The 22,060-nt window shown below is 50.7% G+C and overlaps 46 non-coding genes across 46 annotated transcripts; 22 read left to right on the forward strand and 24 right to left on the reverse strand.

Moving 5' to 3' along the window:
- Nucleotides 1-159: 159 nt before the first annotated feature.
- Nucleotides 160-232, forward strand: trnar-acg (transfer RNA arginine (anticodon ACG)). Its single transcript has one exon. It is a non-coding gene; the product is annotated as a tRNA-Arg (tRNA).
- Nucleotides 233-483: 251 nt separating this feature from the next.
- Nucleotides 484-555, reverse strand: trnae-cuc (transfer RNA glutamic acid (anticodon CUC)). Its single transcript has one exon. It is a non-coding gene; the product is annotated as a tRNA-Glu (tRNA).
- A 91-nt stretch (nucleotides 556-646) lies between these two features.
- Nucleotides 647-720, reverse strand: trnam-cau (transfer RNA methionine (anticodon CAU)). The gene has a single exon. It is a non-coding gene; the product is annotated as a tRNA-Met (tRNA).
- Nucleotides 721-1,784: 1,064 nt separating this feature from the next.
- Nucleotides 1,785-1,867, forward strand: trnal-cag (transfer RNA leucine (anticodon CAG)). The gene has a single exon. It is a non-coding gene; the product is annotated as a tRNA-Leu (tRNA).
- Nucleotides 1,868-2,055: 188 nt separating this feature from the next.
- Nucleotides 2,056-2,128, forward strand: trnar-acg (transfer RNA arginine (anticodon ACG)). Its single transcript has one exon. It is a non-coding gene; the product is annotated as a tRNA-Arg (tRNA).
- Nucleotides 2,129-2,521: 393 nt separating this feature from the next.
- Nucleotides 2,522-2,595, reverse strand: trnam-cau (transfer RNA methionine (anticodon CAU)). The gene has a single exon. It is a non-coding gene; the product is annotated as a tRNA-Met (tRNA).
- A 1,063-nt stretch (nucleotides 2,596-3,658) lies between these two features.
- trnal-cag (transfer RNA leucine (anticodon CAG)) lies at nucleotides 3,659-3,741 on the forward strand. The gene has a single exon. It is a non-coding gene; the product is annotated as a tRNA-Leu (tRNA).
- A 188-nt stretch (nucleotides 3,742-3,929) lies between these two features.
- Nucleotides 3,930-4,002, forward strand: trnar-acg (transfer RNA arginine (anticodon ACG)). The gene has a single exon. It is a non-coding gene; the product is annotated as a tRNA-Arg (tRNA).
- A 251-nt stretch (nucleotides 4,003-4,253) lies between these two features.
- trnae-cuc (transfer RNA glutamic acid (anticodon CUC)) lies at nucleotides 4,254-4,325 on the reverse strand. The gene has a single exon. It is a non-coding gene; the product is annotated as a tRNA-Glu (tRNA).
- Nucleotides 4,326-4,416: 91 nt separating this feature from the next.
- On the reverse strand, nucleotides 4,417-4,490 carry trnam-cau (transfer RNA methionine (anticodon CAU)). The gene has a single exon. It is a non-coding gene; the product is annotated as a tRNA-Met (tRNA).
- Nucleotides 4,491-5,553: 1,063 nt separating this feature from the next.
- trnal-cag (transfer RNA leucine (anticodon CAG)) lies at nucleotides 5,554-5,636 on the forward strand. The gene has a single exon. It is a non-coding gene; the product is annotated as a tRNA-Leu (tRNA).
- Nucleotides 5,637-5,824: 188 nt separating this feature from the next.
- On the forward strand, nucleotides 5,825-5,897 carry trnar-acg (transfer RNA arginine (anticodon ACG)). The gene has a single exon. It is a non-coding gene; the product is annotated as a tRNA-Arg (tRNA).
- Nucleotides 5,898-6,148: 251 nt separating this feature from the next.
- Nucleotides 6,149-6,220, reverse strand: trnae-cuc (transfer RNA glutamic acid (anticodon CUC)). The gene has a single exon. It is a non-coding gene; the product is annotated as a tRNA-Glu (tRNA).
- Nucleotides 6,221-6,311: 91 nt separating this feature from the next.
- On the reverse strand, nucleotides 6,312-6,385 carry trnam-cau (transfer RNA methionine (anticodon CAU)). Its single transcript has one exon. It is a non-coding gene; the product is annotated as a tRNA-Met (tRNA).
- A 1,065-nt stretch (nucleotides 6,386-7,450) lies between these two features.
- On the forward strand, nucleotides 7,451-7,533 carry trnal-cag (transfer RNA leucine (anticodon CAG)). Its single transcript has one exon. It is a non-coding gene; the product is annotated as a tRNA-Leu (tRNA).
- A 187-nt stretch (nucleotides 7,534-7,720) lies between these two features.
- On the forward strand, nucleotides 7,721-7,793 carry trnar-acg (transfer RNA arginine (anticodon ACG)). The gene has a single exon. It is a non-coding gene; the product is annotated as a tRNA-Arg (tRNA).
- A 251-nt stretch (nucleotides 7,794-8,044) lies between these two features.
- Nucleotides 8,045-8,116, reverse strand: trnae-cuc (transfer RNA glutamic acid (anticodon CUC)). The gene has a single exon. It is a non-coding gene; the product is annotated as a tRNA-Glu (tRNA).
- Nucleotides 8,117-8,207: 91 nt separating this feature from the next.
- Nucleotides 8,208-8,281, reverse strand: trnam-cau (transfer RNA methionine (anticodon CAU)). The gene has a single exon. It is a non-coding gene; the product is annotated as a tRNA-Met (tRNA).
- Nucleotides 8,282-8,669: 388 nt separating this feature from the next.
- Nucleotides 8,670-8,741, reverse strand: trnae-cuc (transfer RNA glutamic acid (anticodon CUC)). Its single transcript has one exon. It is a non-coding gene; the product is annotated as a tRNA-Glu (tRNA).
- Nucleotides 8,742-8,832: 91 nt separating this feature from the next.
- Nucleotides 8,833-8,906, reverse strand: trnam-cau (transfer RNA methionine (anticodon CAU)). The gene has a single exon. It is a non-coding gene; the product is annotated as a tRNA-Met (tRNA).
- Nucleotides 8,907-9,966: 1,060 nt separating this feature from the next.
- Nucleotides 9,967-10,049, forward strand: trnal-cag (transfer RNA leucine (anticodon CAG)). The gene has a single exon. It is a non-coding gene; the product is annotated as a tRNA-Leu (tRNA).
- Nucleotides 10,050-10,237: 188 nt separating this feature from the next.
- On the forward strand, nucleotides 10,238-10,310 carry trnar-acg (transfer RNA arginine (anticodon ACG)). Its single transcript has one exon. It is a non-coding gene; the product is annotated as a tRNA-Arg (tRNA).
- A 251-nt stretch (nucleotides 10,311-10,561) lies between these two features.
- Nucleotides 10,562-10,633, reverse strand: trnae-cuc (transfer RNA glutamic acid (anticodon CUC)). Its single transcript has one exon. It is a non-coding gene; the product is annotated as a tRNA-Glu (tRNA).
- Nucleotides 10,634-10,724: 91 nt separating this feature from the next.
- Nucleotides 10,725-10,798, reverse strand: trnam-cau (transfer RNA methionine (anticodon CAU)). The gene has a single exon. It is a non-coding gene; the product is annotated as a tRNA-Met (tRNA).
- A 1,064-nt stretch (nucleotides 10,799-11,862) lies between these two features.
- trnal-cag (transfer RNA leucine (anticodon CAG)) lies at nucleotides 11,863-11,945 on the forward strand. Its single transcript has one exon. It is a non-coding gene; the product is annotated as a tRNA-Leu (tRNA).
- A 188-nt stretch (nucleotides 11,946-12,133) lies between these two features.
- trnar-acg (transfer RNA arginine (anticodon ACG)) lies at nucleotides 12,134-12,206 on the forward strand. Its single transcript has one exon. It is a non-coding gene; the product is annotated as a tRNA-Arg (tRNA).
- A 251-nt stretch (nucleotides 12,207-12,457) lies between these two features.
- trnae-cuc (transfer RNA glutamic acid (anticodon CUC)) lies at nucleotides 12,458-12,529 on the reverse strand. The gene has a single exon. It is a non-coding gene; the product is annotated as a tRNA-Glu (tRNA).
- Nucleotides 12,530-12,620: 91 nt separating this feature from the next.
- On the reverse strand, nucleotides 12,621-12,694 carry trnam-cau (transfer RNA methionine (anticodon CAU)). Its single transcript has one exon. It is a non-coding gene; the product is annotated as a tRNA-Met (tRNA).
- Nucleotides 12,695-13,759: 1,065 nt separating this feature from the next.
- Nucleotides 13,760-13,842, forward strand: trnal-cag (transfer RNA leucine (anticodon CAG)). The gene has a single exon. It is a non-coding gene; the product is annotated as a tRNA-Leu (tRNA).
- Nucleotides 13,843-14,353: 511 nt separating this feature from the next.
- On the reverse strand, nucleotides 14,354-14,425 carry trnae-cuc (transfer RNA glutamic acid (anticodon CUC)). The gene has a single exon. It is a non-coding gene; the product is annotated as a tRNA-Glu (tRNA).
- Nucleotides 14,426-14,516: 91 nt separating this feature from the next.
- Nucleotides 14,517-14,590, reverse strand: trnam-cau (transfer RNA methionine (anticodon CAU)). Its single transcript has one exon. It is a non-coding gene; the product is annotated as a tRNA-Met (tRNA).
- A 1,065-nt stretch (nucleotides 14,591-15,655) lies between these two features.
- On the forward strand, nucleotides 15,656-15,738 carry trnal-cag (transfer RNA leucine (anticodon CAG)). Its single transcript has one exon. It is a non-coding gene; the product is annotated as a tRNA-Leu (tRNA).
- A 188-nt stretch (nucleotides 15,739-15,926) lies between these two features.
- Nucleotides 15,927-15,999, forward strand: trnar-acg (transfer RNA arginine (anticodon ACG)). Its single transcript has one exon. It is a non-coding gene; the product is annotated as a tRNA-Arg (tRNA).
- Nucleotides 16,000-16,250: 251 nt separating this feature from the next.
- Nucleotides 16,251-16,322, reverse strand: trnae-cuc (transfer RNA glutamic acid (anticodon CUC)). The gene has a single exon. It is a non-coding gene; the product is annotated as a tRNA-Glu (tRNA).
- A 91-nt stretch (nucleotides 16,323-16,413) lies between these two features.
- On the reverse strand, nucleotides 16,414-16,487 carry trnam-cau (transfer RNA methionine (anticodon CAU)). Its single transcript has one exon. It is a non-coding gene; the product is annotated as a tRNA-Met (tRNA).
- A 1,065-nt stretch (nucleotides 16,488-17,552) lies between these two features.
- trnal-cag (transfer RNA leucine (anticodon CAG)) lies at nucleotides 17,553-17,635 on the forward strand. The gene has a single exon. It is a non-coding gene; the product is annotated as a tRNA-Leu (tRNA).
- Nucleotides 17,636-17,822: 187 nt separating this feature from the next.
- trnar-acg (transfer RNA arginine (anticodon ACG)) lies at nucleotides 17,823-17,895 on the forward strand. The gene has a single exon. It is a non-coding gene; the product is annotated as a tRNA-Arg (tRNA).
- Nucleotides 17,896-18,146: 251 nt separating this feature from the next.
- On the reverse strand, nucleotides 18,147-18,218 carry trnae-cuc (transfer RNA glutamic acid (anticodon CUC)). Its single transcript has one exon. It is a non-coding gene; the product is annotated as a tRNA-Glu (tRNA).
- A 91-nt stretch (nucleotides 18,219-18,309) lies between these two features.
- trnam-cau (transfer RNA methionine (anticodon CAU)) lies at nucleotides 18,310-18,383 on the reverse strand. The gene has a single exon. It is a non-coding gene; the product is annotated as a tRNA-Met (tRNA).
- A 1,065-nt stretch (nucleotides 18,384-19,448) lies between these two features.
- trnal-cag (transfer RNA leucine (anticodon CAG)) lies at nucleotides 19,449-19,531 on the forward strand. Its single transcript has one exon. It is a non-coding gene; the product is annotated as a tRNA-Leu (tRNA).
- Nucleotides 19,532-19,719: 188 nt separating this feature from the next.
- On the forward strand, nucleotides 19,720-19,792 carry trnar-acg (transfer RNA arginine (anticodon ACG)). Its single transcript has one exon. It is a non-coding gene; the product is annotated as a tRNA-Arg (tRNA).
- Nucleotides 19,793-20,043: 251 nt separating this feature from the next.
- Nucleotides 20,044-20,115, reverse strand: trnae-cuc (transfer RNA glutamic acid (anticodon CUC)). Its single transcript has one exon. It is a non-coding gene; the product is annotated as a tRNA-Glu (tRNA).
- A 91-nt stretch (nucleotides 20,116-20,206) lies between these two features.
- Nucleotides 20,207-20,280, reverse strand: trnam-cau (transfer RNA methionine (anticodon CAU)). The gene has a single exon. It is a non-coding gene; the product is annotated as a tRNA-Met (tRNA).
- Nucleotides 20,281-21,345: 1,065 nt separating this feature from the next.
- trnal-cag (transfer RNA leucine (anticodon CAG)) lies at nucleotides 21,346-21,428 on the forward strand. The gene has a single exon. It is a non-coding gene; the product is annotated as a tRNA-Leu (tRNA).
- A 187-nt stretch (nucleotides 21,429-21,615) lies between these two features.
- Nucleotides 21,616-21,688, forward strand: trnar-acg (transfer RNA arginine (anticodon ACG)). The gene has a single exon. It is a non-coding gene; the product is annotated as a tRNA-Arg (tRNA).
- A 251-nt stretch (nucleotides 21,689-21,939) lies between these two features.
- trnae-cuc (transfer RNA glutamic acid (anticodon CUC)) lies at nucleotides 21,940-22,011 on the reverse strand. The gene has a single exon. It is a non-coding gene; the product is annotated as a tRNA-Glu (tRNA).
- Between the last annotated feature and the right edge of the window lie 49 nt (nucleotides 22,012-22,060).

Raw genomic sequence — 22,060 nt, forward strand, 5'->3', positions numbered from 1 at the left:
CTGTTTCTCGTGGTTTCTTCCGAGTGAGCGTCCTTTTCAAAGACGACAGGCACGCGGAGGACAACCCTGTTTCCCATTTTGATAGAGATGAAGTTTGGCAGCTCTGCATGCCGACCTCCAGAATCCAGCTGTCTTCTCCAAGCATGGTTGCCCTGCGCGGGGCCAGTGGCGCAATGGATAACGCGTCTGACTACGGATCAGAAGATTCTAGGTTCGACTCCTGGCTGGCTCGATTGTGTTTTTACTCCGTCCTCGAACACGTTGGGTGTTTGCTGTGCTTTGTCAACATGCCTCAGTATAGCAGAGGACACCCCAGGCTCTGATTGCTCAGATGGCGGAGGGCAGGCAATTTTGCCGGCCAACCTCAGGTCGATGGCCCGGAGGCAGTGGCGCTTTGCCTCTCGGAGGCGCTGCGATCCTTGCCCTCGAAGCCAGCGTTTCGCAGAACCCGGTGAAAAGGGCAAAACGGACATCAAAAGCGCGTTCCCTGACCGGGAATCGAACCCGGGCCGCGGCGGTGAGAGCGCCGAATCCTAGCCACTAGACCACCAGGGAGGGCACGCTGACCCTCAGGCCGTGGATGCCCGGGACAATGTGCGCAAGGGATATGGGGCAAATGTCTCAAACCGGTCGTAAAAAGTCACGCTGCCCCGTGTGAGGCTCGAACTCACGACCTTCAGATTATGAGACTGACGCGCTGCCTAACTGCACCAACGAGGCCGCCCACAAAGATTCCGCCTGGGTAGCCCTTTGAGCGTGGTTGTGTGGCATTTTGTGCGCCACCAGCGAGGCAACTCCTGCGAGGAGAACACGACTGGGCTTCTTGCACTCTGGCTACCCACACTGAGGACATTCTCGTTCTTAATTTGTCCACGTACAGAAATAACTTCAAGGAGACACAGAGGGGCTATGTCATGCCCAGGATTCCTATCTAGATAAAAGGCTAGATAAAACGCATGCTAAAAAACACTTGCATTTGACACATTTGACACAGCTGACACAATAATGAAATAACGTTACATATCCACAATGCAAAATCCCAGTTATGCAGTGATCACTTGTTTGGCTCGTTTTTAGACACAATATCAAGTGAAAACTTAAATTGCGCTACAGTTGAAAGACCGTCCGATGCAAGTTTGTGACGTGTTCCACATATTAGAATCTGTTAAAGAAAAAGCTCCGCGGCCATTGCCTGTGGCTGTAAACCGTACTTCGCACTCACCTCTTGGAGAAGCTCTTGTTTGCCTTGTGTGCTCGAGACACAATACCCCTGGTTCTTTTAAGGCTGCCCCGCCGCCGTATGGTTAACAGTTGTCTACATTAGAAGGCAAACGTGGACCATAAAAAACGGCTGTGAAAAGTACAAAGATGGCGCTTTTTTGTTAAATTGCAATAATGGCATCATCTGCTTTTGATCAAGTGTTTTTCTGACGCGTTCATGTAGACCGAGTAGGGTCTGAGAATGGATATTTCTTTTTGTGACCTTGTTCTAATGCAGTATGAGAAAGGGGAAAAAGATCTTTAAATGCAAAACCACTTTGACAGCATCCGTTACAGGGCAAACGAAGACGGGTTGCGTGTCCTTTTGGCAAATGAAAGGCTTCGGGCACATTCTTCCTCATTTCGAAAAATTTACATTCATCACCATTTCAAGGTGGTCAAGAAGAAATAAATCAGAATTAAAGATGAGCTACATGAAGGCAACAAAATCTGGAGTCATTCCAAAAGATATACCGTAACATTCGCTGACGAGCCAAATGGGCTCGTCCGGGCCAGCGGCGGGGGTCAGGATGGCCGAGCGGTCTAAGGCGCTGCGTTCAGGTCGCAGTCTCCTCTGGAGGCGTGGGTTCGAATCCCACTTCTGACATTCTGTTGCCCTTATTGGAGCCCCCCGTGCTGTTTCTCGTGGTTTCTTCCGAGTGAGCGTCCTTTTCAAAGACGACAGGCACGCGGAGGACAACCCTGTTTCCCATTTTGATAGAGATGAAGTTTGGCAGCTCTGCATGCCGACCTCCAGAATCCAGCTGTCTTCTCCAAGCATGGTTGCCCTGCGCGGGGCCAGTGGCGCAATGGATAACGCGTCTGACTACGGATCAGAAGATTCTAGGTTCGACTCCTGGCTGGCTCGATTGTGTTTTTACTCCGTCCTCGAACACGTTGGGTGTTTGCTGTGCTTTGTCAACATGCCTCAGTATAGCAGAGGACACCCCAGGCTCTGATTGCGGAGGGCAGGCAATTTTGCCGGCCAACCTCAGGTCGATGTCCCGGAGGCAGTGGCGCTTTGCCTCCCGGAGGCGCTGCGATCCTTGCCCTCGAAGCCAGCGTTTCGCAGAACCCGGTGAAAAGGGCAAAACGGACATCAAAAGCACGTTCCCTGACCGGGAATCGAACCCGGGCCGCGGCGGTGAGAGCGCCGAATCCTAGCCACTAGACCACGCTGACCCTCAGGCCGTGGATGCCCGGGACAATGTGCGCAAGGGATATGGGGCAAATGTCTCAAACCGGTCGTAAAAAGTCACGCTGCCCCGTGTGAGGCTCGAACTCACGACCTTCAGATTATGAGACTGACGCGCTGCCTAACTGCGCCAACGAGGCCGCCCACAAAGATTCCGCCTGGGTAGCCCTTTGAGCGTGGTTGTGTGGCATTTTGTGCGCCACCAGCGAGGCAACTCCTGCGAGGAGAACACGACTGGGCTTCTTGCACTCTGGCTACCCACACTGAGGACATTCTCGTTCTTAATTTGTCCACGTACAGAAATAACTTCAAGGAGACACAGAGGGGCTATGTCATGCCCAGGATTCCTATCTAGATAAAAGGCTAGATAAAACGCATGCTAAAAAACACTTGCATTTGACACATTTGACACAGCTGACACAATAATGAAATAACGTTACATATCCACAATGCAAAATCCCAGTTATGCAGTGATCACTTGTTTGGCTCGTTTTTAGACACAATATCAAGTGAAAACTTAAATTGCGCTACAGTTGAAAGACCGTCCGATGCAAGTTGGTGACGTGTTCCACATATTAGAATCTGTTAAAGAAAAAGCTCCGCGGCCATTGCCTGTGGCTGTAAACCGTACTTCGCACTCACCTCTTGGAGAAGCTCTTGTTTGCCTTGTGTGCTCGAGACACAATACCCCTGGTTCTTTTAAGGCTGCCCCGCCGCCGTATGGTTAACAGTTGTCTACATTAGAAGGCAAACGTGGACCATAAAAAACGGCTGTGAAAAGTACAAAGATGGCGCTTTTTTGTTAATTGCAATAATGGCATCATCTGCTTTTGATCAAGTGTTTTTCTGACGCATTCATGTAGACCGAGTAGGGTCTGAGAATGGATATTTCTTTTTGTGACCTTGTTCTAATGCAGTATGAGAAAGGGGAAAAAGATCTTTAAATGCAAAACCACTTTGACAGCATCCGTTACAGGGCAAACGAAGACGGGTTGCGTGTCCTTTTGGCAAATGAAAGGCTTCGGGCACATTCTTCCTCATTTCGAAAAATCCACATTCATCACCATTTCAAGGTGGTCAAGAAGAAATAAATCAGAATTAAAGATGAGCTACATGAAGGCAACAAAATCTGGAGTCATTCCAAAAGATATACCGTAACATTCGCTGACGAGCCAAATGGGCTCGTCCGGGCCAACGGCGGGGGTCAGGATGGCCGAGCGGTCTAAGGCGCTGCGTTCAGGTCGCAGTCTCCTCTGGAGGCGTGGGTTCGAATCCCACTTCTGACATTCTGTTGCCCTTATTGGAGCCCCCCGTGCTGTTTCTCGTGGTTTCTTCCGAGTGAGCGTCCTTTTCAAAGACGACAGGCACGCGGAGGACAACCCTGTTTCCCATTTTGATAGAGATGAAGTTTGGCAGCTCTGCATGCCGACCTCCAGAATCCAGCTGTCTTCTCCAAGCATGGTTGCCCTGCGCGGGGCCAGTGGCGCAATGGATAACGCGTCTGACTACGGATCAGAAGATTCTAGGTTCGACTCCTGGCTGGCTCGATTGTGTTTTTACTCCGTCCTCGAACACGTTGGGTGTTTGCTGTGCTTTGTCAACATGCCTCAGTATAGCAGAGGACACCCCAGGCTCTGATTGCTCAGATGGCGGAGGGCAGGCAATTTTGCCGGCCAACCTCAGGTCGATGGCCCGGAGGCAGTGGCGCTTTGCCTCTCGGAGGCGCTGCGATCCTTGCCCTCGAAGCCAGCGTTTCGCAGAACCCGGTGAAAAGGGCAAAACGGACATCAAAAGCGCGTTCCCTGACCGGGAATCGAACCCGGGCCGCGGCGGTGAGAGCGCCGAATCCTAGCCACTAGACCACCAGGGAGGGCACGCTGACCCTCAGGCCGTGGATGCCCGGGACAATGTGCGCAAGGGATATGGGGCAAATGTCTCAAACCGGTCGTAAAAAGTCACGCTGCCCCGTGTGAGGCTCGAACTCACGACCTTCAGATTATGAGACTGACGCGCTGCCTAACTGCGCCAACGAGGCCGCCCACAAAGATTCCGCCTGGGTAGCCCTTTGAGCGTGGTTGTGTGGCATTTTGTGCGCCACCAGCGAGGCAACTCCTGCGAGGAGAACACGACTGGGCTTCTTGCACTCTGGCTACCCACACTGAGGACATTCTCGTTCTTAATTTGTCCACGTACAGAAATAACTTCAAGGAGACACAGAGGGGCTATGTCATGCCCAGGATTCCTATCTAGATAAAAGGCTAGATAAAACGCATGCTAAAAAACACTTGCATTTGACACATTTGACACAGCTGACACAATAATGAAATAACGTTACATATCCACAATGCAAAATCCCAGTTATGCAGTGATCACTTGTTTGGCTCGTTTTTAGACACAATATCAAGTGAAAACTTAAATTGCGCTACAGTTGAAAGACCGTCCGATGCAAGTTGGTGACGTGTTCCACATATTAGAATCTGTTAAAGAAAAAGCTCCGCGGCCATTGCCTGTGGCTGTAAACCGTACTTCGCACTCACCTCTTGGAGAAGCTCTTGTTTGCCTTGTGTGCTCGAGACACAATACCCCTGGTTCTTTTAAGGCTGCCCCGCCGCCGTATGGTTAACAGTTGTCTACATTAGAAGGCAAACGTGGACCATAAAAAACGGCTGTGAAAAGTACAAAGATGGCGCTTTTTTGTTAATTGCAATAATGGCATCATCTGCTTTTGATCAAGTGTTTTTCTGACGCATTCATGTAGACCGAGTAGGGTCTGAGAATGGATATTTCTTTTTGTGACCTTGTTCTAATGCAGTATGAGAAAGGGGAAAAAGATCTTTAAATGCAAAACCACTTTGACAGCATCCGTTACAGGGCAAACGAAGACGGGTTGCGTGTCCTTTTGGCAAATGAAAGGCTTCGGGCACATTCTTCCTCATTTCGAAAAATCCACATTCATCACCATTTCAAGGTGGTCAAGAAGAAATAAATCAGAATTAAAGATGAGCTACCTGAAGGCAACAAAATCTGGAGTCATTCCAAAAGATATACCGTAACATTCGCTGACGAGCCAAATGGGCTCGTCCGGGCCAACGGCGGGGGTCAGGATGGCCGAGCGGTCTAAGGCGCTGCGTTCAGGTCGCAGTCTCCTCTGGAGGCGTGGGTTCGAATCCCACTTCTGACATTCTGTTGCCCTTATTGGAGCCCCCCGTGCTGTTTCTCGTGGTTTCTTCCGAGTGAGCGTCCTTTTCAAAGACGACAGGCACGCGGAGGACAACCCTGTTTCCCATTTTGATAGAGATGAAGTTTGGCAGCTCTGCATGCCGACCTCCAGAATCCAGCTGTCTTCTCCAAGCATGGTTGCCCTGCGCGGGGCCAGTGGCGCAATGGATAACGCGTCTGACTACGGATCAGAAGATTCTAGGTTCGACTCCTGGCTGGCTCGATTGTGTTTTTACTCCGTCCTCGAACACGTTGGGTGTTTGCTGTGCTTTGTCAACATGCCTCAGTATAGCAGAGGACACCCCAGGCTCTGATTGCTCAGATGGCGGAGGGCAGGCAATTTTGCCGGCCAACCTCAGGTCGATGGCCCGGAGGCAGTGGCGCTTTGCCTCTCGGAGGCGCTGCGATCCTTGCCCTCGAAGCCAGCGTTTCGCAGAACCCGGTGAAAAGGGCAAAACGGACATCAAAAGCGCGTTCCCTGACCGGGAATCGAACCCGGGCCGCGGCGGTGAGAGCGCCGAATCCTAGCCACTAGACCACCAGGGAGGGCACGCTGACCCTCAGGCCGTGGATGCCCGGGACAATGTGCGCAAGGGATATGGGGCAAATGTCTCAAACCGGTCTTAAAAAGTCACGCTGCCCCGTGTGAGGCTCGAACTCACGACCTTCAGATTATGAGACTGACGCGCTGCCTAACTGTGCCAACGAGGCACGCCCACAAAGATTCCGCCTGGGTAGCCCTTTGAGCGTGGTTGTGTGGCATTTTGTGCGCCACCAGCGAGGCAACTCCTGCGAGGAGAACACGACTGGGCTTCTTGCACTCTGGCTACCCACACTGAGGACATTCTCGTTCTTAATTTGTCCACGTACAGAAATAACTTCAAGGAGACACAGAGGGGCTATGTCATGCCCAGGATTCCTATCTAGATAAAAGGCTAGATAAAACGCATGCTAAAAAACACTTGCATTTGACACATTTGACACAGCTGACACAATAATGAAATAACGTTACATATCCACAATGCAAAATCCCAGTTATGCAGTGATCACTTGTTTGGCTCGTTTTTAGACACAATATCAAGTGAAAACTTAAATTGCGCTACAGTTGAAAGACCGTCCGATGCAAGTTGGTGACGTGTTCCACATATTAGAATCTGTTAAAGAAAAAGCTCCGCGGCCATTGCCTGTGGCTGTAAACCGTACTTCGCACTCACCTCTTGGAGAAGCTCTTGTTTGCCTTGTGTGCTCGAGACACAATACCCCTGGTTCTTTTAAGGCTGCCCCGCCGCCGTATGGTTAACAGTTGTCTACATTAGAAGGCAAACGTGGACCATAAAAAACGGCTGTGAAAAGTACAAAGATGGCGCTTTTTTGTTAAATTGCAATAATGGCATCATCTGCTTTTGATCAAGTGTTTTTCTGACGCATTCATGTAGACCGAGTAGGGTCTGAGAATGGATATTTCTTTTTGTGACCTTGTTCTAATGCAGTATGAGAAAGGGGAAAAAGATCTTTAAATGCAAAACCACTTTGACAGCATCCGTTACAGGGCAAACGAAGACGGGTTGCGTGTCCTTTTGGCAAATGAAAGGCTTCGGGCACATTCTTCCTCATTTCGAAAAATCCACATTCATCACCATTTCAAGGTGGTCAAGAAGAAATAAATCAGAATTAAAGATGAGCTACATGAAGGCAACAAAATCTGGAGTCATTCCAAAAGATATACCGTAACATTCGCTGACGAGCCAAATGGGCTCGTCCGGGCCAACGGCGGGGGTCAGGATGGCCGAGCGGTCTAAGGCGCTGCGTTCAGGTCGCAGTCTCCTCTGGAGGCGTGGGTTCGAATCCCACTTCTGACATTCTGTTGCCCTTTTTGGAGTCCCCGTGCTGTTTCTCGTGGTTTCTTCCGAGTGAGCGTCCTTTTCAAAGACGACAGGCACGCGGAGGACAACCCTGTTTCCCATTTTGATAGAGATGAAGTTTGGCAGCTCTGCATGCCGACCTCCAGAATCCAGCTGTCTTCTCCAAGCATGGTTGCCCTGCGCGGGGCCAGTGGCGCAATGGATAACGCGTCTGACTACGGATCAGAAGATTCTAGGTTCGACTCCTGGCTGGCTCGATTGTGTTTTTACTCCGTCCTCGAACACGTTGGGTGTTTGCTGTGTTTTGTCAACATGCCTCAGTATAGCAGAGGACACCCCAGGCTCTGATTGATCAGATGGCGGAGGGCAGGCAATTTTGCCGGCCAACCTCAGGTCGATGGCCCGGAGGCAGTGGCGCTTTGCCTCTCGGAGGCGCTGCGATCCTTGCCCTCGAAGCCAGCGTTTCGCAGAACCCGGTGAAAAGGGCAAAACGGACATCAAAAGCGCATTCCCTGACCGGGAATCGAACCCGGGCCGCGGCGGTGAGAGCGCCGAATCCTAGCCACTAGACCACCAGGGAGGGCACGCTGACCCTCAGGCCGTGGATGCCCGGGACAATGTGCGCAAGGGATATGGGGCAAATGTCTCAAACCGGTCGTAAAAAGTCACGCTGCCCCGTGTGAGGCTCGAACTCACGACCTTCAGATTATGAGACTGACGCGCTGCCTAACTGCGCCAATGAGGCACGCCCACAAAGATTCCGCCTGGGTAGCCCTTTGAGCGTGGTTGTGTGGCATTTTGTGCGCCACCAGCGAGGCAACTCCTGCGAGGAGAACACTACTACGGATCAGAAGATTCTAGGTTCGACTCCTGGCTGGCTTGATTGTGTTTTTACTCCGTCCTCGAACACGTTGGGTGTTTGCTGTGCTTTGTCAACATGCCTCAGTATAGCAGAGGACACCCCAGGCTCTGATTGCTCAGATGGCGGAGGGCAGGCAATTTTGCCGGCCAACCTCAGGTCGATGGCCCGGAGGCAGTGGCGCTTTGCCTCCCGGAGGCGCTGCGATCCTTGCCCTCGAAGCCAGCGTTTCGCAGAACCCGGTGAAAAGGGCAAAACGGACATCAAAAGCGCGTTCCCTGACCGGGAATCGAACCCGGGCCGCGGCGGTGAGAGCGCCGAATCCTAGCCACTAGACCACCAGGGAGGGCACGCTGACCCTCAGGCCGTGGATGCCCGGGACAATGTGCGCAAGGGATATGGGGCAAATGTCTCAAACCGGTCTTAAAAAGTCACGCTGCCCCGTGTGAGGCTCGAACTCACGACCTTCAGATTATGAGACTGACGCGCTGCCTAACTGCGCCAACGAGGCACGCCCACAAAGATTCCGCCTGGGTAGCCCTTTGAGCGTGGTTGTGTGGCATTTTGTGCGCCACCAGCGAGGCAACTCCTGCGAGGAGAACACGACTGGGCTTCTTGCACTCTGGCTACCCACACTGAGGACATTCTCGTTCTTAATTTGTCCACGTACAGAAATAACTTCAAGGAGACACAGAGGGGCTATGTCATGCCCAGGATTCCTATCTAGATAAAAGGCTAGATAAAACGCATGCTAAAAAACACTTGCATTTGACACATTTGACACAGCTGACACAATAATGAAATAACGTTACATATCCACAATGCAAAATCCCAGTTATGCAGTGATCACTTGTTTGGCTCGTTTTTAGACACAATATCAAGTGAAAACTTAAATTGCGCTACAGTTGAAAGACCATCCGATGCAAGTTGGTGACGTGTTCCACATATTAGAATCTGTTAAAGAAAAAGCTCCGCGGCCATTGCCTGTGGCTGTAAACCGTACTTCGCACTCACCTCTTGGAGAAGCTCTTGTTTGCCTTGTGTGCTCGAGACACAATACCCCTGGTTCTTTTAAGGCTGCCCCGCCGCCGTATGGTTAACAGTTGTCTACATTAGAAGGCAAACGTGGACCATAAAAAACGGCTGTGAAAAGTACAAAGATGGCGCTTTTTTGTTAAATTGCAATAATGGCATCATCTGCTTTTGATCAAGTGTTTTTCTGACGCGTTCATGTAGACCGAGTAGGGTCTGAGAATGGATATTTCTTTTTGTGACCTTGTTCTAATGCAGTATGAGAAAGGGGAAAAAGATCTTTAAATGCAAAACCACTTTGACAGCATCCGTTACAGGGCAAACGAAGACGGGTTGCGTGTCCTTTTGGCAAATGAAAGGCTTCGGGCACATTCTTCCTCATTTCGAAAAATCCACATTCATCACCAAGGTGGTCAAGAAGAAATAAATCAGAATTAAAGATGAGCTACATGAAGGCAACAAAATCTGGAGTCATTCCAAAAGATATACCGTAACATTCGCTGACGAGCCAAATGGGCTCGTCCGGGCCAACGGCGGGGGTCAGGATGGCCGAGCGGTCTAAGGCGCTGCGTTCAGGTCGCAGTCTCCTCTGGAGGCGTGGGTTCGAATCCCACTTCTGACATTCTGTTGCCCTTATTGGAGCCCCCCGTGCTGTTTCTCGTGGTTTCTTCCGAGTGAGCATCCTTTTCAAAGACGACAGGCACGTGGAGGACAACCCTGTTTCCCATTTTGATAGAGATGAAGTTTGGCAGCTCTGCATGCCGACCTCCAGAATCCAGCTGTCTTCTCCAAGCATGGTTGCCCTGCTTGGGGCCAGTGGCGCAATGGATAACGCGTCTGACTACGGATCAGAAGATTCTAGGTTGGACTCCTGGCTGGCTCGATTGTGTTTTTACTCCGTCCTCGAACACGTTGGGTGTTTGCTGTGTTTTGTCAACATGCCTCAGTATAGCAGAGGACACCCCAGGCTCTGATTGATCAGATGGCGGAGGGCAGGCAATTTTGCCGGCCAACCTCAGGTCGATGGCCCGGAGGCAGTGGCGCTTTGCCTCTCGGAGGCGCTGCGATCCTTGCCCTCGAAGCCAGCGTTTCGCAGAACCCGGTGAAAAGGGCAAAACGGACATCAAAAGCGCATTCCCTGACCGGGAATCGAACCCGGGCCGCGGCGGTGAGAGCGCCGAATCCTAGCCACTAGACCACCAGGGAGGGCACGCTGACCCTCAGGCCGTGGATGCCCGGGACAATGTGCGCAAGGGATATGGGGCAAATGTCTCAAACCGGTCGTAAAAAGTCACGCTGCCCCGTGTGAGGCTCGAACTCACGACCTTCAGATTATGAGACTGACACGCTGCCTAACTGCGCCAACGAGGCACGCCCACAAAGATTCCGCCTGGGTAGCCCTTTGAGCGTGGTTGTGTGGCATTTTGTGCGCCACCAGCGAGGCAACTCCTGCGAGGAGAACACGACTGGGCTTCTTGCACTCTGGCTACCCACACTGAGGACATTCTCGTTCTTAATTTGTCCAAGTACAGAAATAACTTCAAGGAGACACAGAGGGGCTATGTCATGCCCAGGATTCCTATCTAGATAAAAGGCTAGATAAAACGCATGCTAAAAACACTTGCATTTGACACATTTGACACAGCTGACACAATAATGAAATAACGTTACATATCCACAATGCAAAATCCCAGTTATGCAGTGATCACTTGTTTGGCTCGTTTTTAGACACAATATCAAGTGAAAACTTAAATTGCGCTACAGTTGAAAGACCGTCCGATGCAAGTTGGTGACGTGTTCCACATATTAGAATCTGTTAAAGAAAAAGCTCCGCGGCCATTGCCTGTGGCTGTAAACCGTACTTCGCACTCACCTCTTGGAGAAGCTCTTGTTTGCCTTGTGTGCTCGAGACACAATACCCCTGGTTCTTTTAAGGCTGCCCCGCCGCCGTATGGTTAACAGTTGTCTACATTAGAAGGCAAACGTGGACCATAAAAAACGGCTGTGAAAAGTACAAAGATGGCGCTTTTTTGTTAAATTGCAATAATGGCATCATCTGCTTTTGATCAAGTGTTTTTCTGACGCGTTCATGTAGACCGAGTAGGGTCTGAGAATGGATATTTCTTTTTGTGACCTTGTTCTAATGCAGTATGAGAAAGGGGAAAAAGATCTTTAAATGCAAAACCACTTTGACAGCATCCGTTACAGGGCAAACGAAGACGGGTTGCGTGTCCTTTTGGCAAATGAAAGGCTTCGGGCACATTCTTCCTCATTTCGAAAAATTTACATTCATCACCATTTCAAGGTGGTCAAGAAGAAATAAATCAGAATTAAAGATGAGCTACATGAAGGCAACAAAATCTGGAGTCATTCCAAAAGATATACCGTAACATTAGCTGACGAGCCAAATGGGCTCGTCCGGGCCAGCGGCGGGGGTCAGGATGGCCGAGCGGTCTAAGGCGCTGCGTTCAGGTCGCAGTCTCCTCTGGAGGCGTGGGTTCGAATCCCACTTCAGACATTCTGTTGCCCTTATTGGAGCCCCCCGTGCTGTTTCTCGTGGTTTCTTCCGAGTGAGCGTCCTTTTCAAAGACGACAGGCACGCGGAGGACAACGCTGTTTCCCATTTTGATAGAGATGAAGTTTGGCAGCTCTGCATGCCGACCTCCAGAATCCAGCTGTCTTCTCCAAGCATGGTTGCCCTGCGTGGGGCCAGTGGCGCAATGGATAACGCGTCTGACTACGGATCAGAAGATTCTAGGTTCGACTCCTGGCTGGCTCGATTTTGTTTTTACTCCGTCCTCGAACACGTTGGGTGTTTGCTGTGCTTTGTCAACATGCCTCAGTATAGCAGAGGACACCCCAGGCTCTGATTGCTCAGATGGCGGAGGGCAGGCAATTTTGCCGGCCAACCTCAGGTCGATGGCCCGGAGGCAGTGGCGCTTTGCCTCCCGGAGGCGCTGCGATCCTTGCCCTCGAAGCCAGCGTTTCGCAGAACCCGGTGAAAAGGGCAAAACGGACATCAAAAGCGCGTTCCCTGACCGGGAATCGAACCCGGGCCGCGGCGGTGAGAGCGCCGAATCCTAGCCACTAGACCACCAGGGAGGGCACGCTGACCCTCAGGCCGTGGATGCCCGGGACAATGTGCGCAAGGGATATGGGGCAAATGTCTCAAACCGGTCGTAAAAAGTCACGCTGCCCCGTGTGAGGCTCGAACTCACGACCTTCAGATTATGAGACTGACGCGCTGCCTAACTGCGCCAACGAGGCACGCCCACAAAGATTCCGCCTGGGTAGCCCTTTGAGCGTGGTTGTGTGGCATTTTGTGCGCCACCAGCGAGGCAACTCCTGCGAGGAGAACACGACTGGGCTTCTTGCACTCTGGCTACCCACACTGAGGACATTCTCGTTCTTAATTTGTCCACGTACAGAAATAACTTCAAGGAGACACAGAGGGGCTATGTCATGCCCAGGATTCCTATCTAGATAAAAGGCTAGATAAAACGCATGCTAAAAAACACTTGCATTTGACACATTTGACACAGCTGACACAATAATGAAATAACGTTACATATCCACAATGCAAAATCCCAGTTATGCAGTGATCACTTGTTTGGCTCGTTTTTAGACACAATATCAAGTGAAAACTTAAATTGCGCTACAGTTGAAAGACCGTCCGATGCAAGTTGGTGACGTGTTCCACATATTAGAATCTGTTAAAGAAAAAGCTCCGCGGCCATTGCCTGTGGCTGTAAACCGTACTTCGCACTCACCTCTTGGAGAAGCTCTTGTTTGCCTTGTGTGCTCGAGACACAATACCCCTGGTTCTTTTAAGGCTGCCCCGCCGCCGTATGGTTAACAGTTGTCTACATTAGAAGGCAAACGTGGACCATAAAAAACGGCTGTGAAAAGTACAAAGATGGCGCTTTTTTGTTAAATTGCAATAATGGCATCATCTGCTTTTGATCAAGTGTTTTTCTGACGCGTTCATGTAGACCGAGTAGGGTCTGAGAATGGATATTTCTTTTTGTGACCTTGTTCTAATGCAGTATGAGAAAGGGGAAAAAGATCTTTAAATGCAAAACCACTTTGACAGCATCCGTTACAGGGCAAACGAAGACGGGTTGCGTGTCCTTTTGGCAAATGAAAGGCTTCGGGCACATTCTTCCTCATTTCGAAAAATCCACATTCATCACCATTTCAAGGTGGTCAAGAAGAAATAAATCAGAATTAAAGATGAGCTACATGAAGGCAACAAAATCTGGAGTCATTCCAAAAGATATACCGTAACATTCGCTGACGAGCCAAATGGGCTCGTCCGGGCCAGCGGCAGGGGTCAGGATGGCCGAGCGGTCTAAGGCGCTGCGTTCAGGTCGCAGTCTCCTCTGGAGGCGTGGGTTCGAATCCCACTTCTGACATTCTGTTGCCCTTATTGGAGCCCCCGTGCTGTTTCTCGTGGTTTCTTCCGAGTGAGCGTCCTTTTCAAAGACGACAGGCACGCGGAGGACAACCCTGTTTCCCATTTTGATAGAGATGAAGTTTGGCAGCTCTGCATGCCGACCTCCAGAATCCAGCTGTCTTCTCCAAGCATGGTTGCCCTGCGTGGGGCCAGTGGCGCAATGGATAACGCGTCTGACTACGGATCAGAAGATTCTAGGTTGGACTCTTGGCTGGCTCGATTGTGTTTTTACTCCTTCCTCGAACACGTTGGGTGTTTGCTGTGCTTTGTCAACATGCCTCAGTATAGCAGAGGACACCCCAGGCTCTGATTGCTCAGATGGCGGAGGGCAGGCAATTTTGCCGGCCAACCTCAGGTCGATGGCCCGGAGGCAGTGGCGCTTTGCCTCCCGGAGGCGTTGCGATCCTTGCCCTCGAAGCCAGCGTTTCGCAGAACCCGGTGAAAAGGGCAAAACGGACATCAAAAGCGCGTTCCCTGACCGGGAATCGAACCCGGGCCGCGGCGGTGAGAGCGCCGAATCCTAGCCACTAGACCACCAGGGAGGGCACGCTGACCCTCAGGCCGTGGATGCCCGGGACAATGTGCGCAAGGGATATGGGGCAAATGTCTCAAACCGGTCTTAAAAAGTCACGCTGCCCCGTGTGAGGCTCGAACTCACGACCTTCAGATTATGAGACTGACGCGCTGCCTAACTGCGCCAACGAGGCACGCCCACAAAGTTTCCGCCTGGGTAGCCCTTTGAGCGTGGTTGTGTGGCATTTTGTGCGCCACCAGCGAGGCAACTCCTGCGAGGAGAACACGACTGGGCTTCTTGCACTCTGGCTACCCACACTGAGGACATTCTCGTTCTTAATTTGTCCACGTACAGAAATAACTTCAAGGAGACACAGAGGGGCTATGTCATGCCCAGGATTCCTATCTAGATAAAAGGCTAGATAAAACGCATGCTAAAAAACACTTGCATTTGACACATTTGACACAGCTGACACAATAATGAAATAACAATACATATCCACAATGCAAAATCCCAGTTATGCAGTGATCACTTGTTTGGCTCGTTTTTAGACACAATATCAAGTGAAAACTTAAATTGTGCTACAGTTGAAAGACCGTCCGATGCAAGTTGGTGACGTGTTCCACATATTAGAATCTGTTAAAGAAAAAGCTCCGCGGCCATTGCCTGTGGCTGTAAACCGTACTTCGCACTCACCTCTTGGAGAAGCTCTTGTTTGCCTTGTGTGCTCGAGACACAATACCCCTGGTTCTTTTAAGGCTGCCCCGCCGCCGTATGGTTAACAGTTGTCTACATTAGAAGGCAAACGTGGACCATAAAAAACGGCTGTGAAAAGTACAAAGATGGCGCTTTTTTGTTAAATTGCAATAATGGCATCATCTGCTTTTGATCAAGTGTTTTTCTGACGCGTTCATGTAGACCGAGTAGGGTCTGAGAATGGATATTTCTTTTTGTGACCTTGTTCTAATGCAGTATGAGAAAGGGGAAAAAGATCTTTAAATGCAAAACCACTTTGACAGCATCCGTTACAGGGCAAACGAAGACGGGTTGCGTGTCCTTTTGGCAAATGAAAGGCTTCGGGCACATTCTTCCTCATTTCGAAAAATCCACATTCATCACCATTTCAAGGTGGTCAAGAAGAAATAAATCAGAATTAAAGATGAGCTACATAAAGGCAACAAAATCTGGAGTCATTCCAAAAGATATACCGTAACATTCGCTGACGAGCCAAATGGGCTCGTCCGGGCCAGCGGCGGGGGTCAGGATGGCCGAGCGGTCTAAGGCGCTGCGTTCAGGTCGCAGTCTCTTCTGGAGGCGTGGGTTCGAATACCACTTCTGACATTCTGTTGCCCTTATTGGAGCCCCCCGTGCTGTTTCTCGTGGTTTCTTCCGAGTGAGCGTCCTTTTCAAAGACGACAAGCACGCGGAGGACAACCCTGTTTCCCATTTTGATAGAGATGAAGTTTGGCAGCTCTGCATGCCGACCTCCAGAATCCAGCTGTCTTCTCCAAGCATGGTTGCCCTGCGTGGGGCCAGTGGCGCAATGGATAACGCGTCTGACTACGGATCAGAAGATTCTAGGTTCGACTCCTGGCTGGCTCGATTGTGTTTTTACTCCGTCCTCGAACACGTTGGGTGTTTGCTGTGCTTTGTCAACATGCCTCAGTATAGCAGAGGACACCCCAGGCTCTGATTGCTCAGATGGCGGAGGGCAGGCAATTTTGCCGGCCAACCTCAGGTCGATGGCCCGGAGGCAGTGGCGCTTTGCCTCCCGGAGGCGTTGCGATCCTTGCCCTCGAAGCCAGCGTTTCGCAGAACCCGGTGAAAAGGGCAAAACGGACATCAAAAGCGCGTTCCCTGACCGGGAATCGAACCCGGGCCGCGGCGGTGAGAGCGCCGAATCCTAGCCACTAGACCACCAGGGAGGGCACGCTGACCCTCAGGCCGTGGATGCCCGGGACAATGTGCGCAAGGGATATGGGGCAAATGTCTCAAACCGGTCTTAAAAAGTCACGCTGCCCCGTGTGAGGCTCGAACTCACGACCTTCAGATTATGAGACTGACGCGCTGCCTAACTGCGCCAACGAGGCACGCCCACAAAGTTTCCGCCTGGGTAGCCCTTTGAGCGTGGTTGTGTGGCATTTTGTGCGCCACCAGCGAGGCAACTCCTGCGAGGAGAACACGACTGGGCTTCTTGCACTCTGGCTACCCACACTGAGGACATTCTCGTTCTTAATTTGTCCACGTACAGAAATAACTTCAAGGAGACACAGAGGGGCTATGTCATGCCCAGGATTCCTATCTAGATAAAAGGCTAGATAAAACGCATGCTAAAAAACACTTGCATTTGACACATTTGACACAGCTGACACAATAATGAAATAACAATACATATCCACAATGCAAAATCCCAGTTATGCAGTGATCACTTGTTTGGCTCGTTTTTAGACACAATATCAAGTGAAAACTTAAATTGTGCTACAGTTGAAAGACCGTCCGATGCAAGTTGGTGACGTGTTCCACATATTAGAATCTGTTAAAGAAAAAGCTCCGCGGCCATTGCCTGTGGCTGTAAACCGTACTTCGCACTCACCTCTTGGAGAAGCTCTTGTTTGCCTTGTGTGCTCGAGACACAATACCCCTGGTTCTTTTAAGGCTGCCCCGCCGCCGTATGGTTAACAGTTGTCTACATTAGAAGGCAAACGTGGACCATAAAAAACGGCTGTGAAAAGTACAAAGATGGCGCTTTTTTGTTAAATTGCAATAATGGCATCATCTGCTTTTGATCAAGTGTTTTTCTGACGCGTTCATGTAGACCGAGTAGGGTCTGAGAATGGATATTTCTTTTTGTGACCTTGTTCTAATGCAGTATGAGAAAGGGGAAAAAGATCTTTAAATGCAAAACCACTTTGACAGCATCCGTTACAGGGCAAACGAAGACGGGTTGCGTGTCCTTTTGGCAAATGAAAGGCTTCGGGCACATTCTTCCTCATTTCGAAAAATCCACATTCATCACCATTTCAAGGTGGTCAAGAAGAAATAAATCAGAATTAAAGATGAGCTACATAAAGGCAACAAAATCTGGAGTCATTCCAAAAGATATACCGTAACATTCGCTGACGAGCCAAATGGGCTCGTCCGGGCCAGCGGCGGGGGTCAGGATGGCCGAGCGGTCTAAGGCGCTGCGTTCAGGTCGCAGTCTCTTCTGGAGGCGTGGGTTCGAATACCACTTCTGACATTCTGTTGCCCTTATTGGAGCCCCCGTGCTGTTTCTCGTGGTTTCTTCCGAGTGAGCGTCCTTTTCAAAGACGACAGGCACGCGGAGGACAACCCTGTTTCCCATTTTGATAGAGATGAAGTTTGGCAGCTCTGCATGCCGACCTCCAGAATCCAGCTGTCTTCTCCAAGCATGGTTGCCCTGCGTGGGGCCAGTGGCGCAATGGATAACGCGTCTGACTACGGATCAGAAGATTCTAGGTTCGACTCCTGGCTGGCTCGATTGTGTTTTTACTCCGTCCTCGAACACGTTGGGTGTTTGCTGTGCTTTGTCAACATGCCTCAGTATAGCAGAGGACACCCCAGGCTCTGATTGCTCAGATGGCGGAGGGCAGGCAATTTTGCCGGCCAACCTCAGGTCGATGGCCCGGAGGCAGTGGCGCTTTGCCTCTCGGAGGCGCTGCGATCCTTGCCCTCGAAGCCAGCGTTTCGCAGAACCCGGTGAAAAGGGCAAAACGGACATCAAAAGCGCGTTCCCTGACCGGGAATCGAACCCGGGCCGCGGCGGTGAGAGCGCCGAATCCTAGCCACTAGACCACCAGGGAGGGCACGCTGACCCTCAGGCCGTGGATGCCCAGGACAATGTGCGCAAGGGATATGGGGCAAATGTCTCAAACCGGTCGTAAAAAGTCACGCTGCCCCGTGTGAGGCTCGAACTCACGACCTTCAGATTATGAGACTGACGCGCTGCCTAACTGCGCCAACGAGGCACGCCCACAAAGATTCCGCCTGGGTAGCCCTTTGAGCGTGGTTGTGTGGCATTTTGTGCGCCACCAGCGAGGCAACTCCTGCGAGGAGAACACGACTGGGCTTCTTGCACTCTGGCTACCCACACTGAGGACATTCTCGTTCTTAATTTGTCCACGTACAGAAATAACTTCAAGGAGACACAGAGGGGCTATGTCATGCCCAGGATTCCTATCTAGATAAAAGGCTAGATAAAACGCATGCTAAAAAACACTTGCATTTGACACATTTGACACAGCTGACACAATAATGAAATAACGTTACATATCCACAATGCAAAATCCCAGTTATGCAGTGATCACTTGTTTGGCTCGTTTTTAGACACAATATCAAGTGAAAACTTAAATTGCGCTACAGTTGAAAGACCGTCCGATGCAAGTTGGTGACGTGTTCCACATATTAGAATCTGTTAAAGAAAAAGCTCCGCGGCCATTGCCTGTGGCTGTAAACCGTACTTCGCACTCACCTCTTGGAGAAGCTCTTGTTTGCCTTGTGTGCTCGAGACACAATACCCCTGGTTCTTTTAAGGCTGCCCCGCCGCCGTATGGTTAACAGTTGTCTACATTAGAAGGCAAACGTGGACCATAAAAAACGGCTGTGAAAAGTACAAAGATGGCGCTTTTTTGTTAAATTGCAATAATGGCATCATCTGCTTTTGATCAAGTGTTTTTCTGACGCGTTCATGTAGACCGAGTAGGGTCTGAGAATGGATATTTCTTTTTGTGACCTTGTTCTAATGCAGTATGAGAAAGGGGAAAAAGATCTTTAAATGCAAAACCACTTTGACAGCATCCGTTACAGGGCAAACGAAGACGGGTTGCGTGTCCTTTTGGCAAATGAAAGGCTTCGGGCACATTCTTCCTCATTTCGAAAAATTTACATTCATCACCATTTCAAGGTGGTCAAGAAGAAATAAATCAGAATTAAAGATGAGCTACATGAAGGCAACAAAATCTGGAGTCATTCCAAAAGATATACCGTAACATTCGCTGACGAGCCAAATGGGCTCGTCCGGGCCAGCGGCGGGGGTCAGGATGGCCGAGCGGTCTAAGGCGCTGCGTTCAGGTCGCAGTCTCCTCTGGAGGCGTGGGTTCGAATCCCACTTCTGACATTCTGTTGCCCTTATTGGAGCCCCCCGTGCTGTTTCTCGTGGTTTCTTCCGAGTGAGCGTCCTTTTCAAAGACGACAGGCACGCGGAGGACAACCCTGTTTCCCATTTTGATAGAGATGAAGTTTGGCAGCTCTGCATGCCGACCTCCAGAATCCAGCTGTCTTCTCCAAGCATGGTTGCCCTGCGTGGGGCCAGTGGCGCAATGGATAACGCGTCTGACTACGGATCAGAAGATTCTAGGTTCGACTCCTGGCTGGCTCGATTGTGTTTTTACTCCGTCCTCGAACACGTTGGGTGTTTGCTGTGCTTTGTCAACATGCCTCAGTATAGCAGAGGACACCCCAGGCTCTGATTGCTCAGATGGCGGAGGGCAGGCAATTTTGCCGGCCAACCTCAGGTCGATGGCCCGGAGGCAGTGGCGCTTTGCCTCCCGGAGGCGTTGCGATCCTTGCCCTCGAAGCCAGCGTTTCGCAGAACCCGGTGAAAAGGGCAAAACGGACATCAAAAGCGCGTTCCCTGACCGGGAATCGAACCCGGGCCGCGGCGGTGAGAGCGCCGAATCCTAGCCACTAGACCACCAGGGAGGGCACGCTGACCCTCAGGCCGTGGATGCCCGGGACAATGTGCGCAAGGGATATGGGGCAAATGTCTCAAACCGGTCTTAAAAAGTCACGCTGCCCCGTGTGAGGCTCGAACTCACGACCTTCAGATTATGAGACTGACGCGCTGCCTAACTGCGCCAACGAGGCACGCCCACAAAGTTTCCGCCTGGGTAGCCCTTTGAGCGTGGTTGTGTGGCATTTTGTGCGCCACCAGCGAGGCAACTCCTGCGAGGAGAACACGACTGGGCTTCTTGCACTCTGGCTACCCACACTGAGGACATTCTCGTTCTTAATTTGTCCACGTACAGAAATAACTTCAAGGAGACACAGAGGGGCTATGTCATGCCCAGGATTCCTATCTAGATAAAAGGCTAGATAAAACGCATGCTAAAAAACACTTGCATTTGACACATTTGACACAGCTGACACAATAATGAAATAACAATACATATCCACAATGCAAAATCCCAGTTATGCAGTGATCACTTGTTTGGCTCGTTTTTAGACACAATATCAAGTGAAAACTTAAATTGTGCTACAGTTGAAAGACCGTCCGATGCAAGTTGGTGACGTGTTCCACATATTAGAATCTGTTAAAGAAAAAGCTCCGCGGCCATTGCCTGTGGCTGTAAACCGTACTTCGCACTCACCTCTTGGAGAAGCTCTTGTTTGCCTTGTGTGCTCGAGACACAATACCCCTGGTTCTTTTAAGGCTGCCCCGCCGCCGTATGGTTAACAGTTGTCTACATTAGAAGGCAAACGTGGACCATAAAAAACGGCTGTGAAAAGTACAAAGATGGCGCTTTTTTGTTAAATTGCAATAATGGCATCATCTGCTTTTGATCAAGTGTTTTTCTGACGCGTTCATGTAGACCGAGTAGGGTCTGAGAATGGATATTTCTTTTTGTGACCTTGTTCTAATGCAGTATGAGAAAGGGGAAAAAGATCTTTAAATGCAAAACCACTTTGACAGCATCCGTTACAGGGCAAACGAAGACGGGTTGCGTGTCCTTTTGGCAAATGAAAGGCTTCGGGCACATTCTTCCTCATTTCGAAAAATCCACATTCATCACCATTTCAAGGTGGTCAAGAAGAAATAAATCAGAATTAAAGATGAGCTACATAAAGGCAACAAAATCTGGAGTCATTCCAAAAGATATACCGTAACATTCGCTGACGAGCCAAATGGGCTCGTCCGGGCCAGCGGCGGGGGTCAGGATGGCCGAGCGGTCTAAGGCGCTGCGTTCAGGTCGCAGTCTCCTCTGGAGGCGTGGGTTCGAATCCCACTTCTGACATTCTGTTGCCCTTATTGGAGCCCCCGTGCTGTTTCTCGTGGTTTCTTCCGAGTGAGCGTCCTTTTCAAAGACGACAGGCACGCGGAGGACAACCCTGTTTCCCATTTTGATAGAGATGAAGTTTGGCAGCTCTGCATGCCGACCTCCAGAATCCAGCTGTCTTCTCCAAGCATGGTTGCCCTGCGTGGGGCCAGTGGCGCAATGGATAACGCGTCTGACTACGGATCAGAAGATTCTAGGTTCGACTCCTGGCTGGCTCGATTGTGTTTTTACTCCGTCCTCGAACACGTTGGGTGTTTGCTGTGCTTTGTCAACATGCCTCAGTATAGCAGAGGACACCCCAGGCTCTGATTGCTCAGATGGCGGAGGGCAGGCAATTTTGCCGGCCAACCTCAGGTCGATGGCCCGGAGGCAGTGGCGCTTTGCCTCTCGGAGGCGCTGCGATCCTTGCCCTCGAAGCCAGCGTTTCGCAGAACCCGGTGAAAAGGGCAAAACGGACATCAAAAGCGCGTTCCCTGACCGGGAATCGAACCCGGGCCGCGGCGGTGAGAGCGCCGAATCCTAGCCACTAGACCACCAGGGAGGGCACGCTGACCCTCAGGCCGTGGATGCCCAGGACAATGTGCGCAAGG

Source organism: Paramisgurnus dabryanus, chromosome 13 (genome assembly GCF_030506205.2).
Source record: "Paramisgurnus dabryanus chromosome 13, PD_genome_1.1, whole genome shotgun sequence".
Classification (NCBI taxonomy): domain Eukaryota; kingdom Metazoa; phylum Chordata; class Actinopteri; order Cypriniformes; family Cobitidae; genus Paramisgurnus; species Paramisgurnus dabryanus.